Source organism: Oxyura jamaicensis, chromosome 18, assembly GCF_011077185.1.
Source record: "Oxyura jamaicensis isolate SHBP4307 breed ruddy duck chromosome 18, BPBGC_Ojam_1.0, whole genome shotgun sequence".
NCBI classification, from domain to species: Eukaryota; Metazoa; Chordata; class Aves; order Anseriformes; family Anatidae; genus Oxyura; species Oxyura jamaicensis.
Window position 1 is genome coordinate 8,494,627 of NC_048910.1, and position 15,395 is coordinate 8,510,021.

At 46.8% G+C, this 15,395-nt stretch overlaps 1 long non-coding RNA gene across 8 annotated transcripts in view; it reads right to left on the minus strand.

Annotated features, from left to right (window-relative positions):
* The window catches only part of LOC118175667, a 66,704-nt gene that overhangs the window by 8,232 nt on the left and 43,077 nt on the right, over positions 1 to 15,395 (minus strand). For 5 of the 8 annotated variants that reach the window (XR_004755070.1, XR_004755073.1, XR_004755075.1 and 2 more), the window contains 3 exons: positions 5,955 to 6,210; positions 5,189 to 5,341; positions 4,913 to 5,050 (listed from right to left, as the gene is read on the minus strand). This is a non-coding gene — a long non-coding RNA (uncharacterized LOC118175667). Of the gene's footprint in view, positions 1 to 1,746; positions 2,075 to 3,024; positions 3,231 to 4,907; positions 5,051 to 5,188; positions 5,342 to 5,954; positions 6,211 to 15,395 lie in introns of those variants that run through there. The other 3 variants (XR_004755071.1, XR_004755072.1, XR_004755069.1) reach the window with 3 other exon arrangements.

Consider the following 15,395-nt stretch of genomic DNA (forward strand, 5'->3'; position numbering starts at 1 on the left):
CACTATAGGAAAACTTAGTTTAAAGTGAGAAACTTCTGGGAATGCCTCATTATTTTTTTCTTTCCAGCTGCAGAGTAGGGTGAAAACTATCAGCTATAAAAATATTACAGTTTATGCTGTTAAACAAATCATCATTTGTCAACAGGTAGCAGAATTATATCCAATTCCAGTGACAGAGCCAAAAGTGATTTTTTTTCCCAATACTATCATATAGTAACAGCTGGCAGGAAACTGGCAAACGAGGCTGTGCTGGGCTGATAAATAAACCAATGAGCCTCGGCGCAGAAGACACAGTATCTCACGGAGAGACTGCAGCTCATGCTGGAATGTGTTGAACAAACGCTTGTTAACAATCTATGCACAGGCTGAGAATTGCTTGATGAAAAGGTACTAGAAAAATGTTATTTAAATAAGACACAGATTTCCTACGGTTATCAAAAGAGCAAGCCAGGTTTTAGGTCTCAGAATACTAAACCATAGCAGCAAACCAGCAAAATGTTAGCATTTCTTGTTCATTGAAACAGAGAATCTGGTAATAATGAGTGAAATGTCCCAACCAGTTTTAAGATGCAGAAAGGCAAGCCAGAAAACCAACAGAGAGAAATATTTTTATATTTGTTTCACAGTTCCCAAATTCTGCTGGAGAATTTTCCACTCTTCCAGATGTTTTCTGAGGCAGAGAGAGACATATTCTGACTTCAGATGCTGTGTTCCCTCAAAACTGATCAAACTACCCTTCACCAAATGGGAGAAAGAAGGGCAACAAGTGAAAATGCCCCATCAGGAGATATTGCTTCAGGCTGGAGCTCAGTGCCTTGTACAGCCAGCATATTAATGCCCTGGGTTCTGTACTTAACACCACTCTGGTTTTGTCTCTGCTTTGCAGGCATTTTATTTTTATCATGGGTAAGAACAGGAATGTGTGCGTCTCTGTGAGAGAATGAGCATGGGGCTGCAAGCTTCATCTCAGTGCAAATAATATTTTGGCAGGAAACCTGCAGGAGATTAAATTAGGGGCCTAAAGACTGAATATTAAAACATTTCAAACTTTGAGTTCCTTTAAATAAGCAGCTACAAAACAAAGAGGCAGTCTGACAAAATTAGCAGGCCCAAAGTGCTAAAGGAATCCACTAAGGGTTGTTTGCTTATTGATGCAGATTTAGGAGGACTTTTAAAGTTATTTGTATTGGTAGCTGTATATGTCAACATGCTATTTCCTCAATGCATTTTGAGTCCAGATTAGCTGAAGTTTTTAAGTGTTGGCAGACTTGCTACAATAGAAGGGAAATGCCAATGGAATAACTTTAAACATGATCCAATCCCTGATGATTCATTGGATGTGTTAAAATTTCCTTTGAGACCATGTAAGTAATGCAGGGACTGGAGTGCAGAGTGCCTGTGACTCAGCTCTCTGCAAGGCAAAGGGAGGATGTCAGAATTACTCACTGGGACAGGAGGAATCTCATTTATCTATTTATAGGCAAGGCTGAGATGAGCTTGTACCATTAAAGAGCTGAGTTTGCCAGTTCCCATTCAGGGAGGAAGAGGGAAGGCCCTCACTTTAGCCGTTGAAAATAAAAAGCTTGGCCTCCTTTTTTCCCCCCATTTCCAGCCTTGCTCTTGCATAAGTAGTGTGGGGCTCGCAGCCTAGCCCTGTACTGAGAGCAGGGCAGCCCTGAGAACCCCTGGCCCTGGTCACTGGCACTGGCTGTCGCTCCCAGCCCTCCTGAGGGGCCCAGGCACTGCGGCTCAGTGCCCTGAGGTCAGGGCAGCCATATGGGCAGTACTGTGGCATGTATCCCTCAACAAGTCTCATTTAAGAAGTACGCACTTTGCCAAAACTCTGTTGTCTGCATGTTTCTCTTTGAAGATGTACAGCATTATCTCTTGCCCAGGCCTTTTGACAAAGAGGACATCAGATAAAGAGAGGGCCAGGGGACAGAGCAGGGAGCTGAGCGCATCGCCTGCTTCCAGCTCCCCGGGGACAGCCACCGAGGCTGCATGGAGGCAAGGCAATGACCACCGGTGTCAGGACAGCAAATCCTGAAGATGTTCTTTCAACCATGTAGCCAGGCTTGAGAAGTGAAAGATGGTCACATTTTGGGATAAAAAGCAAGAGCTCAAACTCACAGCAAACTGCTTCAGTGGCATACATCTAGCACGTCACTGCACACATTTTGGCCTAGTTTTCCTACTAAGAGATCACTACTTGGTAGGTGCCATGTGAGTCCCAGTCACTTACCACACTGCTCCATCACTGGGAACACATTTGTGGTGGTCTGGGCTGTTCCTTTCAATTCCCTGCATTTAACCACCGTGACTGACTCCTTTCCCAAAAAGAAGTTATCTAGGAACACAGGGCTCTGGATTACCGATCCAGTCGCCCACTATTACAGTCAATTACATTATATCATGCTTTTTGGCAGGCTACTCCAGCACTTCATTTAAAATTTTCAGCCTTAATATCATTTGTTCTTGTGCCAGCATCATAACTTAGTTTAAACAATTCTCTTTTTTCTCTGATCTTTACCTATCAGATGTATTTACTGAAAACAATCCTATCTCCTCTAGTCTTTGTTTTGAGAAACTAAACAAATGAAACTCTTCTAGTCTTCTCTTGTTCTAAACCCTCTGATCATCCTCAATGCCCTTCTCTGTACCTGCTAATCTTCCCTGAACATGAGTGAACCTGTATCTTCTAGGATTGTGTTTGCCTTTCCATATCAGATTGGTGGTTCACAGTTATCCCTGGGAGCAAGTAATTCACTGTGTTTTTTTCCATCACCCTACTTTTGTCATTTTCAAGTGAGTAATGCGATATTCTAGTTATTAATTTCTAATTGCATATCTTTATACTTTCTCTATTCTATTTCAGATAAATTCTGTCATTCAGTTATTGCTGATTGATGTTCTGATCCTCCTTTGTTTTAAAAAATCCTGTGTCCTCAGCAGATTTCTTTACTACATTCCTACTGCTATTCCAGAGTCTTTAACGAAACAAGCAAGGCTGAGCTCAACGCTGACCTTTGAGGAGTTCCACTTATTAACTGCCTCTGTCCGGCATTTCCCCTCTCCTCAGAGCTCCCCTTTCCTCAGAGCTTTAGCAGTTTTGTGTTCACCATCCACACTAATCCCCATCTTCTCAACTTCAACTAGTAATTTCCCCTGTGGTGTAATATCAGATTCTTCACTCAAGTCTGGATAGAGTAAATCACCTGTATTTCATTTGTCTAGAAAAAAAAGCAGTCATCAAAGAGAAGTATCAGGTTAAGCTGAACTCATTTAATGTGCCAGTTCTTTCCAAATCCTGGGATGGAAATCTGCCAGTGCACCTTCATCTGAGCACACTGAATTCTTTAAGGTTTTCCTTCCATCTTACATGTGACAATTTTCATTCCTTTATGTATGTTCCCACTAGAAATCCTGTCTTTGCCCCGCTGCTCAATATGATCATCTCTACTGAAAATGTAGGCAAAGTGTTTTTAATTCATTTTTAGACCATACGCAGACTGGTCTAATCTCAACCCCATTCTCACTACTACATAATGACCACATTTCTCCTCTTTTTATTTCTCTAGCTGAAACCTTGTGCCATCTGTTCTAATTTCCTTTTCAAAGTCTAGTTCACAATTTTACTTCTGACATTTTTCATTCTACCCCTATATTTCCTGACCTCAGCAAATTAAAATCGGATGACTGAGGCAAATGCTGCCTCCAGTCTTCTGCTCCACCACTCTTCTCTGATGCCGCCCTTGTGGCAATGACAGAGTAACTCCTAAAGCAGGTCCTGAACTGCCGGACTGAACGTGTCCCTGGAACAGCGGCTGCTCAGGACCTGCTGGGTAAGCTGCTTAGTCAGCCCCGTGGCAGGAATGATGGGCTCCATCAAAGAGCAAAGCAGATGGTCGTTCCCTGTAGCAGTTCCCCTCCAGACATCTGATTTTAGTCCCTAGCTGCATGCGAACCAAATACCCTCTTGCCAGTCAGACCTTCTGCCCGTTCCCTGCCTGCTGTCAGTTAACTCCCCCCCATGTGTCTGGGGCTGGTTATTTATCCCACTGGGTTTGGAGTGTTTCCCTTCAGGGTTTGTCCTGCGTGTTTCAGCTAGTTTTGGAATCCAGTTTCACATTCAACTCATAAGCTATTCAGTGCAGTTGATTCCACGAATTAGTTCCCTTAATTTCCCAGTATTTGCCCTTTTTGAGATGAGTATGTTTAGGTGTGTGACTACAGACGGTGCTGAAGATTCAGCCCTAATGAGGTGCCTGTAAAAGCTCCTGTTTATTAAGCAGTCTTCAGAGGCTTTGGCTGACTCACAACTTGGTGCTTTAGAGACAGAAAAAGAACTGCACTTCCCTTTGTGTGTGAGAGAGATTCTGTATCACCTTAACACGTCTCAATATTAACTGGGGTTTTCATTCTACAACAGCTGAGACATAAAGAGCCTAAAGGTCACATTTCAAAAGGTACTGCACTCAGTGAAGATTTAGTTAAGTCCCTAAAGTAAAGTCTAAAGCTCCCTAACCCCACTGAGATCACTGCAGCAGTTTAACTTTGCTTACCGGAAAACAAGGTGTCTGCGCCAAGCTGCTTGCTTTGAATTCTGTCTGGTTCCTGCAGGCAGCAAAGCGCATCCGCACTGCCGAGCGCCTTGTCGCGGTCATGCAGCCAAGGCAGGTAGCAAAGGCCTAGCACGGGCTGCTGGCACGAGGCTGACACAAGAAGAGAGGAACCCTGTGCACAAGACACTTCTGAAGAATGCAAAGGATTTAAAATCCTGGCCTTACTGCCACGTAGGACATTGAAAGGGGGATTTGAACTTTAGTAGTTGCCTACGTAGCCACCCACTCACTTTCCGCGCTCCCTTGAGAAGCGCTCTGGGACCCTGCATGTGAACGTGTCCTCACTTTACCTGCTGCCTCAGCTGCAGAAGGCAGCAGCACTGCCTGCTTCCCAAGTCAGCCTGCAAAGGATGCAACCACAGCACCACAGCCACATCCGAGACAGATGGAAGCTGTCTTCTGCTGTCGAACTGGTGCATGTTCAAACCCTGTAGAAAGAGATTAAGTGGCAGAGCAGAGTAAATTTCTCTCCTTCCCTCTCCTCTCTTCCGAAGGGGAGCAGATATGTCCCTTTCCCAGGGCAGGTCTGCCTGGAATGCCCCCTGCTCTGCTGGGCACCTACTGACCTGGGCAGCATCACAGGACTTGGGGTTTTCTGAAAGAGTAACCTCCTTGTGAACAGGCTTATGGCTTTGGGAGACACAAAGCAGTCTTGTCTTCCAAGTGTCCAAGCCTTCTTTCCACATCTGTTTATTCTTTCACTAGCATTTATTTTTGGCCTTGAAAGAAAAACACAACTCCACATTAAAGGGATGGTGTCCAGGTAAAACCCACAGGCGGCACCACCCCTTTGCTCCCCCTTTGCAGGGGAAGTCAGCAGAGGAGCTCCCCCCCCCAAAAGAAAAAAAAAGAGGCAGGGTTAGAGGAAACCTGTCACTTGTTGGGCACAAAACTGCTTTTACTCTCTAGTGAAAAGGCAGCAGAGCATCCTCAGAAGCACAGAGCACACTGGACAAATAGCCCAGATCCTGCATGCCTGAGGCTTGTTTGTGTACATAATTACAAGTCCAAGGGCCACATTTCCATTTGTCCTGGAAAGCCTTTCTAGCTGGTATTATAAATGGAGCTCAGGAGAGCGAAACACAGCCTGTCAGTGATATCAGATCAGAAAGACACCAGTTCACTCTGCTTCCGCACTGACTCCACAGGCCTCTTGGCTACTGGAGAGCCAGACATCAGAACAATTTTTACACTGTGTGAATGAGCTTAGGAGGAGCTGCAGGTGATCACTGCCTCCTGAGACCAGTGCCAGCTGCACACACACTGCTCTCCTGTTCAAGGCTAGAGTTAAGGCAAACAAAAGCACTTTGGCCACCAGTGGAGAACGCTCACCTGTTTGACTTTGCAGAGAAGTATTCACAGAGCCAGTGCCAGCTTTGTGCCTGTCACCTCCCAGCAGAGACCTGTGACTGTGTGTGGCCTGACACAGCTGCAGAAGGGCTGTCTAAAGGCTCACAAAGCTGATGTCCAAGGCACAAAGTTCAAGGTCAAGGTCCTGTATCAGCCATGTGTGTGGTCAAGACCTGCATTCCTTTTGGGAGAGGCAGAGGAGGAGCGCAGACTGCCTCATGAGCTCTTTGGACTGTATCTGCAAGAGGAAATAAGCTCACTTTGGCAATGTGTGTTTTGGACCACCCAGCAGCACTCAGCACCCAAGCTCAGGTAGCTGCGTTCCCTTCCCGTAGCACACAGTGACTGAGCTGGGCACCTGGTAACAGACTTAACGCAGTCTGCTCCTGGACCTATATGACAGTGACCACAACCCTGACTGTTTTCACTGAAATCAATGGGATTCTGCCCACAGGCCTGACTCATCTCTCTTACATCAATACCTTATCTTTTAAGTCCGTTTGCTTCATTGAAATTGCAGCTTGTCAGGCTCTGGGTGTCTGTAAGACCATGGCTGGGCCAAAAGAAATGGGGGTAGCAACCCTTGAGCACGGTAGAGATTGAGACCTCTGGAAAGACTGGGTCTGTCTCACATGCTTAGCAAGTTAGCAGAATATTAATGATGCATCACTCAGAGTAAGTGCTTCTGGATGCTTGGCTGACTTAGGCAAGGGACACTTTCAGAAGGATAAAACTGCGTTTTCATTGCTGAGAGTCTTCCTCCAGTAATAAGATGTGCCCCCTGGGATGCTGGTAACACGTCAGTGTTGTCTTCAGAGAGTATGTAGGGGCTAGGGTCTTACATTGCTCAACTGTATGAACAAGTGCTTACCACTGACTATCACGTTAGTCCAGACAAAGGATTTACATACACAGATGCAGCCACAGGTGGGCTATCCTCCAATTAGCCCATGAATCTAGGAAAAAAAAAATAATTAAAAAAAAGTTTTGTATTCTTTCCTTTGTGTACAAAACATAATTAAAATAATTACAAAAACAGATGCATTGCATCAGTAACTGACACATTAAGAATTTTGTCACGGTTGTTCAGGAACTCACAGCCTCCTTGCAATACCAATGATTATTTATAGCCTACTATGCAAGGAAATCAGTCCAGAAAAACTGACTGATTATAAGGTAATACAGTCACCCCAAGGGAGAAATCTAGTGCAAGGCACCAGCAGCCAAGCTATCACACCACTTTCTTGTCTTGTATTATAAACTTTATCGTAAGTAGTGTTCTTGTATTTTGAACAGAATGTCTCAGTTCCTCTGCAAGAAATACCCATTGTATTCCTGCCAAATTTCATTGAATTTACCCTTGATTTATACGAAAGATCAGAAGCAGATCCATGCTACTGCTTTATCTATAAATCCCTTAGCAGCCTATTCACAAGGATGTGCAGCTTCACAAAAGAATGAGCTGGGTGGCAGACTGCCTATTAGTTTTGAAGGTATTACCATAGCATCTGGAGAAGCTGCATGCAGTACTAACACAAGGTACAAGGAAGTCTCAGCCCTTGAAAAAAGCTAACAAAGAAGATTCACAGAAAGTGGGAGGTTGAAGAGCTCCATGGAAAAGAGAAGTGGCTGTACTGTGTCACATTGCAGGAAACTGAGAGGTAGGAGCAGGGCCCTTGTGTCTCAGCACCTTCCAGCTTCAGGCTGCCTTCTGGTCCTTTCTATTTCTGCATCTGGACCTCGCCATCCTTAACTAGAAGCTCAATCCAGAAAATCATTTTTTTCTTATTTGTCAAGAGAACCAGCTGTCTGCTACGAATGAAAACAAATTTTCCTGTGATTAATACCTGTCTCCTGTGCTAACAACACCAATCTCTATAAAGCTAAGCTCTCTTCTAAGAATAAAGTTTCTTTTTTCTTTTCTTTTCTTTCTTTTTTCTCTTTTTCTTCTAACATTCCTCCTCACAATTGTCCTTGTTTAGCCCTATGACAGTTTTATGTTGCAGTCCAATTATTGTGTGGCACGAGCGCTTACAGAGCCATTTTTGTGGTAGATACCAGCCTCTAGCCATTCCATGTTTCCTGCTTAACTGGGGCCAATCACACGCTGTTCGGTACTGAGCCTAAGTCTCTGATTTATACACAGCGAAGGCGTTGTAATGATAACGTAATGGAGAACAGTCCGTTAGCAAAAATCGGCTATCTAGCATGGACAGAAAAAAACAACTGTGCCAAAGCCAAACTGCCTTTAAACTTCCACACTAGTTCTAATATCTGCATGGGATACCTGGGCCAGCCCTGTTTGCCCTTACAGTGAGGAAACGTCCCCAGTATGCTGAGAAGAACTGGATTTTTACCACCACAGATGAGTTCACAACTGGTCCAACTCCACTAATATTCTCTATATAAAGTCACAATATAGCAGTCTGGTTTTAACAAAAAAGAAATCAAGAGTGAATGCAATGTATTTTGAAGGAGGGAATATTCCTAGCAGCAGCTGGAAGGGAAGTGGAATTCATAAATGTCTCTTTCATCTTTATCAGGTTACTATTCAGTGCAGTTACATTTATTAATAACAACATCCCTTAAACCACATTGTGAAAATCCATTAGCAAGAAATGCTTTAAAATGTACAACAGGCTGTAATAGATGCTTTATCGAAGGCTGAAACAATTAAATACTATAAGCAGAGGGGGCATTTTGTATGGGCTGTTGAGCTTGCCAGAGTATCGTTATGACATAGAAGTGGAGTGTTTGTGTTGTGCAACTCAAAATTTTTTTGAATTCAATAATCTACATTTCCAAGAAGTAATGCAAACAAAGAGCATCCTTTGACTTTTTCTTCATCTCACTTCCATACATACCTGCCCCTGGAAATGCTGACGGCCACTTCAAAGTTGTCCTCTGTAGCATTTGCTACACCGGGAGGTACCAGAGTGCTGCGGTCTGCGCCACGTACAGGGAGAGCGCCCCTGCGAGAGCAATCAGTGGTTGCAGGGAAATGCCCTCTGACTGCTCTGTAACGAACCCTAACAAGAAGAACTCCTTAAGAGGTTGTTTAACTATCCCCATGAGAGTCAAACTTAGCAGGACTGACCTGGAGGCGAGCACCGTATCGTTCTTTCTTTTCCAACACATCCTGCATTTGCCCTGGAAGTTGACATGTTCCCCTCCCGTTTCCTTACTTGGGTTTTTAAAACCCACTGTTCAAGTGTCAGCCACCAGCGAGAAATCGCTGTGAAAGTGCTAGATAGTGGGACCAAATTCAGATGAGGGATTTTGTCATTATCTTCATGGAAAAAAACTGCCAGCCTTGACTATTGTGCATATCCTGCAACACCGAAGGTTCACGCAGGTCCCAGGGGGGTCGTTACAGACTGCGCTGTCCTTCTCTCGGTCACTTCCAGTTTGCAGCAGAGAACAATGATGGCACAGCCAGCTCAGCGCTGCTGCCGCACTCGTTCCCCAGCCGTGACTGTATCTGTCACAGTCTCCTGCTGTATCAGGGTGAAGAGGTTTTTGAAGACATTTTCTTTGTTGCTGAGCAAGGCAAAGCCTTGACTGGATTACAAGGAGAGGCAAGGGGAAGGGAAGGGGAAGGGATAGGAGATGTGATCACAGTCAGGGAGCGAGTGAAACGGCGCTTCTGGGGGCTCGGTGCCACTGAGTGGGCTGCACATGAAGTGGCTTTGGGCTGTATTAGGTTTTCACTTACTTGCTGGCAGATCCGCCTGTGCTTGTTCTCCTTCCAGATTTGATAATTCCCTAATTCTGAAAAAGATGCCTGAGGCAGGGGTCATACGATTTCTGAGGCAGATATGCAGACTGCAGCCCAAATGCAGCCCAGTTCCCTCTGGAGTGAAAACCCCTTTAAGCTGGGCCTTTCACTCACCCCAGCAGAGCAGGCAGACAGGTAACACAGATGAGCCGTGCTCTGGGTTCATTTGTCCCCGCAGCGTGTTCCACGCAGGAGGGCAAAGGGGTGGCAGAACAAATTAGTGGCAGAATGTATCTACTGTAATTGTGCACGAGCCAACTTGTTAGATTAGTTTCTGTCCCAGCTGAGATTGTAGCTCCGTGATTGCTTTTGACTGAGCACAACTAGAAAATGTGTAATTACGTGGGCCAACGCACAGAGAGCTGCAGCTACAGGTGCCTGCTGCTTTGCTGCTGAAGCGCAGCGCACGGGGGAAGAAGAGGAACTTGGAAACAAAGCGTACATTCGCACCTCACCACATCCTCACTGCGGAGTCACAGCTTTCAGGCTTGGGCAGCATGAAAGGCTAAAATTCCTCAGGAGCAATGACAGATTGTGTGGCATGAAACATCGCACGCAGTGTGTCTGTGCTGGAGATGGTGGGTTCAGCCCATCCAGCCAGATGAAAGCGGTCCAGGCTAACGCTGGTGAGACAATACTTGGCATCTTGCAGGAACAATCATTCTTGGCTGTAATATTCCCCTTCTGGTTCATTTTCTGTTTTCTCTGTTGTTGACCTCCAGTGATGGAGGAAAGGGGTTGGACGCGGACGGTGCTCTGAGCAGGAGAGGGGCCTGTAGGAATGGGAACAGCTGTGGGGCTGGGAGGGAAATGGAGACAGGGCAATGAAACAGATACGCTTCCCCTTTGGGAGGATGGGCTGAGCCAGTCTGAGCAAAAAAAAAAAAGGAAAGGGTAAAATGAAAGGGAGGAAACCAGAGAAGAGAAGATGGAACAAGGGAGATCACAGAGAACAACAGGAAGCAGTGCTAAGAGGACAGACTTGAAGGCTAGGGCTTGTAGGGGAAAAGCAAACAGAAAGAAAAAAAACTTCAGGAATATTTTGCAAAAGACAGAGAGAGAAATAAAAAAAAAAAAAAAAAAGTCCATAAAAGTGCCAGCTACCCAGCTGCTGTAAGTGAAACTCCAGTACACTTACGTCAACACCACACCACTGATCAGCACCAGGGGAGCAGGTTTGGGGTTGTTTTTTTAATTTCATGGAAAGACTTTCAGCGATGCAGAACGTGAACTCCAGCCTCCACTGATGGTAAAGGATTTAGAGGTGCTTACGGCCTCACAAAAACAAGACCCAATTGATGATGCCCATGAGACGAGCTGCCACACCACAGCCCGGGAACAGCCAGCCTCTCACCGCGTCTGACTTCCACCTCGAGACCAACAAGACTGGTGCACGAGGGGAGATGGCGGGGGCACACAGCCGCTTCTGCACCCGCAGCAGGACTGCTACCCCAGCTCTGCCTCCCCCACACCGCAGCAGCCATTGCTTCCCGTGCCCTGAGGAACAGTGAGGGCCTCGACTTGCACAGCCAGGCTGGAAGAAGGGAAGAGGCATCCGCTTTGCTGGTTGACGTGAAACGTGGGGCTTATTGGTATGGCTTGTTTAGTTTGGCTCCTAGTGCTCAGTTGGTGTTATTAGAGAAAGCAATAAAAATGCATTAAATACTAGGAACTACATTAAAACAACACGGAGCATGCAACACAACCCAAGACAAGCAAGGGGGCTGAGTATGGAGACTGCCCTTCCCTCCAGTCAGCCTCTTCTGCGTGAATATCGTGGAGACAGTGCGACAGCGAAGTTTGGAGAGCTGGAGCTGGTGACTTGTTGCCTGCAGCACCACGGAAGATTTCATCCCATGGCTTCTAGAAAGACTTTGAAATACCGCAGTCAGCTCCTATGCATCCCTGCTGCGCTCCTTCCTGACTGAATCCATAAAATTTTTTGCCAAGACATAATTTTCTTTTGATCACATAGCACAGGGTATATCCCCCCGCCATAGGGAGGGACTGTGAGATGTCAGCAATGAGACATCTGTCACCTGTGTGGGCCAGTGCTCGCTTCTCTGTCCCAGCTTCTGTAGCTCCATCTGATTTCTTGGTTCCTTCCCTGGCCTTGAGAACAGACTCCAAGGGCTCTGGGATTGCTATTTTGCCCATTTTGTTAACTGATTTTAGCCACAGCTGGATCCTCACATTTCTTCTGTACCATGAAAACCACAACTGCATGTTACGCCTGGGCAAGTGGCGAGGTGATTATTAGAAAGCCTGGATTTCCTAAGGAAACGAAGCTTTACATGGAGTGTCATGTGAGCACAACGTGTGTATAAAAGTAGCTCTTGAGCACGTCAGACAATTTCAAGGAGACAGAGAGAAGGATTTTCAAAGCCCTGAAGTTCCCAGACAGGCACTGGAGATGACGGATGGAGGACACAGACACCATTAGTATCCCCTGCGGAGAAGGCAGCAGCGATGCTCCCTCTGCACCAGACAGCAGACGCCACAAGGGTAAACGCTGCTCATTAGACCCTCTGATCATGAAATTACTCGTTCATAATCCTTTTCTCTGATCACCTTCTCTTGCACTCGCTTCCCCTTTCTGCCTGGAGCTGCACCCTGTACAAGTGATGCTCACCACCTTCCTCACCCAGCTGCCCATCATCCCTGGGGCCGACCCCTGGTGGTGAGGGTACCTGCATCCCACTGCAAAACGGGCAACAGAGGAAAGAGCGAGGGGATCAACGTGCAACGACAGGAGCTGCAGCGGGGTGACAGCTGTCCCCCGGCACATCTATTGTTCCTGTGCAGAGCAGCAGCTTTAAGAAAGCGATGTAAATTACAGGAACTGGATCACTGGCTTGAACAATGTCAGCACGTCCCTTTGAGGTCATTCACCCCCCCACACCATGAAGCGACAAGTTATTATTTAACAGCAGACCTCACACAGAGGAATGTTTTTCTGTATTCATGACCTCTAACAAGTATAGCAATTGTTTACTATACTCTGAGTGATCCAGAAGGAGCTATAATGTGATAATTATAGAGAAACCTTCCTAAAAATATATTTCTGATGCATCAGCAAAAACTCAGCAGGCCCCTCCAGCTGGCACTGAACGTACGAGTTAAGCCCAATTTGAGAATCAGATTGTGTTCTACATTTTGTGCAGCTGTGCAAAGGCTGCAACGAGGCGCTCTGGAGCAGAGGCCTTGCAACGACGGAGGGAAGGGCCAGAAGCAGCAGAGAAGCAGACAGGGCCAGAACCACTGGTTCTTTTCTCCATGGGTAATGACATTGGAACACCTCAAGCCCATTTTCAAGATGGACAAACTGAGGCTCTGAAAATCAGAACACCAACATTTTCTGATCTGCTCACTGACTGTTGGTGTCTGGTTGTAGTGGTCCAGTCTGAGGCCAGGCTGTTCCTGCTTCCCCAGAAGTACCAAGCCTCTACATTTTTCACCAAGCAGTATGATTCATTGGTATGATTTCTTTTTTTCCTACACACTACATTCATACACCCTCTCTTTACTCAGTGTTACCAATTCCTAGCTCATGCTCTTTGAAGAAACATCTGCAAGGGCTTCAGCTGCTACTACCATGTAGCAGGGCCACCAAAAAGCCAACCTTCTGCTGCCCTTCAGAGCCCCAGGGGTGACCTAACCCTGTCCCTGCGGTTGCAGCTAATCAGATTGTGACGGGGGAAACCAGGGCACACGTGTTTGTTCACTTCGTCCAGCACTGCTGCAGCCCAGCACTGCTCTTCTGAGGCTCTGGGGTACCTCAGCAGCACCTACACGCTTCTGTGCCTCCGTCTTCTCACCTGCAAATGGGCCAGGATGACAAACCCTCAACCTAGGGCTGTTCAGGCTTGGAAGCATACTTAGCATCTTGAAAGAAGGCTTCTGTGGAAGCGCAAACAGTAATTTATTGCTTCAATTAAAAAAGTATGTGTTTTACAATCCACAGCCTGTTTATACTTCTACTTCTTATAGATAACTCTCTAAAAAGAACTGGGCTCTGGTAGCTCCTGGATTTGGCACAGCTTGTCAAATAAGCAGGCTCACCAACCTTTCCACGACACACAGTGCTTCTGTGTAACTTTGCAAGCTGTGTTTGACTTGCCTGAACTTGAACAGTCACCACTGATTGATTGGCTTCTAAAAATATCCACCCGCCATGGTTCGAAGTCCAGAGAGCTCCTGTTGATTTAGATGGAGACCTTGCTGGTGGGAGGCTCAGACAGACACCTGACACCTGACGCTGCTGTCTTGGCTCCGCTCGCTGCCTCCTGCGCGAGAAGGGTCCCGCGGGGAGCCCCTGACCGAGGCAGCCCCCGTGCTCAGCACAGCCCTGCTGCACCACGCTCAGCGGCTCTTGGTACTGCTGAGCAGCCCCACGGGTCCCTGCCCTTCCTGCAGCCCCAGTCCCAGACTGCAGCTATTGGTAGTAAGTGGGATGAACCTGGGGGTCCCTGCACGTATCCTGCCAGAGGGCTGAGCTCAGGGGCTGAGCACATGGTTATCACTACAGCAGCCACCAGGAGAAGAGCCAGATTGCCATCTCCACTGGAGGCAACGGAGGCCTCGCTGACTTATACGCTGGCCATAAAGCTCGCTGCTGTGGCTCCTGCATCCCCTTATCCAGACAGCTGGATAAGCTGCAGTCTCAGCACAATGCCATGGAGAGCTCCATTACCGGCCGTAGGGCTGGGGTTTCCCCCTTTAGTGACCGTGGTGTTTGCACCCCCAGTTACCTGCACCCAGATGACTGCAGCTGAAGCTTCAAAATGCATTTTGAAATGGGAAGGCGGTGCAGGGCAAGCCACGGTTCGCAGCACAGGAGTCCCAGCAGATGAAGTTTTCCACAGAAGGAAACTGCAGAAAAGCAGAGCATGGACACCTGCAGTCTGGAGCAAAGCAGCATCTGCTCATTCCAGCGGAGATGCATCGATAGCAGCGTGCCGGGCACTGGTGAGGAACGTGGCAACACCAGGTCTGCGCAAGATGTAAAGCTGAGACAGCCTCTACGCAAGGCATCCCAGCACCAGCAGGTCTTGGGCCCCTCTGATCACTTACCTGCTGACATCAAAGCTAACAAAAGACAAAGCAGAGCACAGCCAAATATATACACTGGATGTTGCCATGCTACTGAATGCAGCTTAGCACGGCAGGGCTTTTTATAAATGATGTATTATAGCTGAGCTAAAACCTAAATAATAAAGCCTGCTTGTGGCTCTCTGGAAGATCACAGCTAGACAGTTGCCTACGGAATACCAGGCTAGTGGAAGAAATTATTGGTATTCTAGGAGCATATGGGACTGGAGATGAGCACTGCAGCCAGACTGTGTTTTCGCAGCATCACGTGCAATCCCTTTCGCATATGGGTTATGCAACAGGACCCTGACCCTGCTGTCCAAATGCAAGGTTTAGAAAACCATGTTGCTCTGAGGCCCAGACCTCTCCTCCAGCATAAATGTATTCCACAACAGTTTATATAATTCTGACGACCAACAATTTCCTTTCATTTATGTCATATTCTTCCTTCTGTTGCACCTACAGAGGACAGTGCTCTCACTGCAGCTCTGCTATGCCGAACGACCCATGCTCTTGGTTATTCCATGTAAGCATCACCCGTTGTTCCAGTCGTC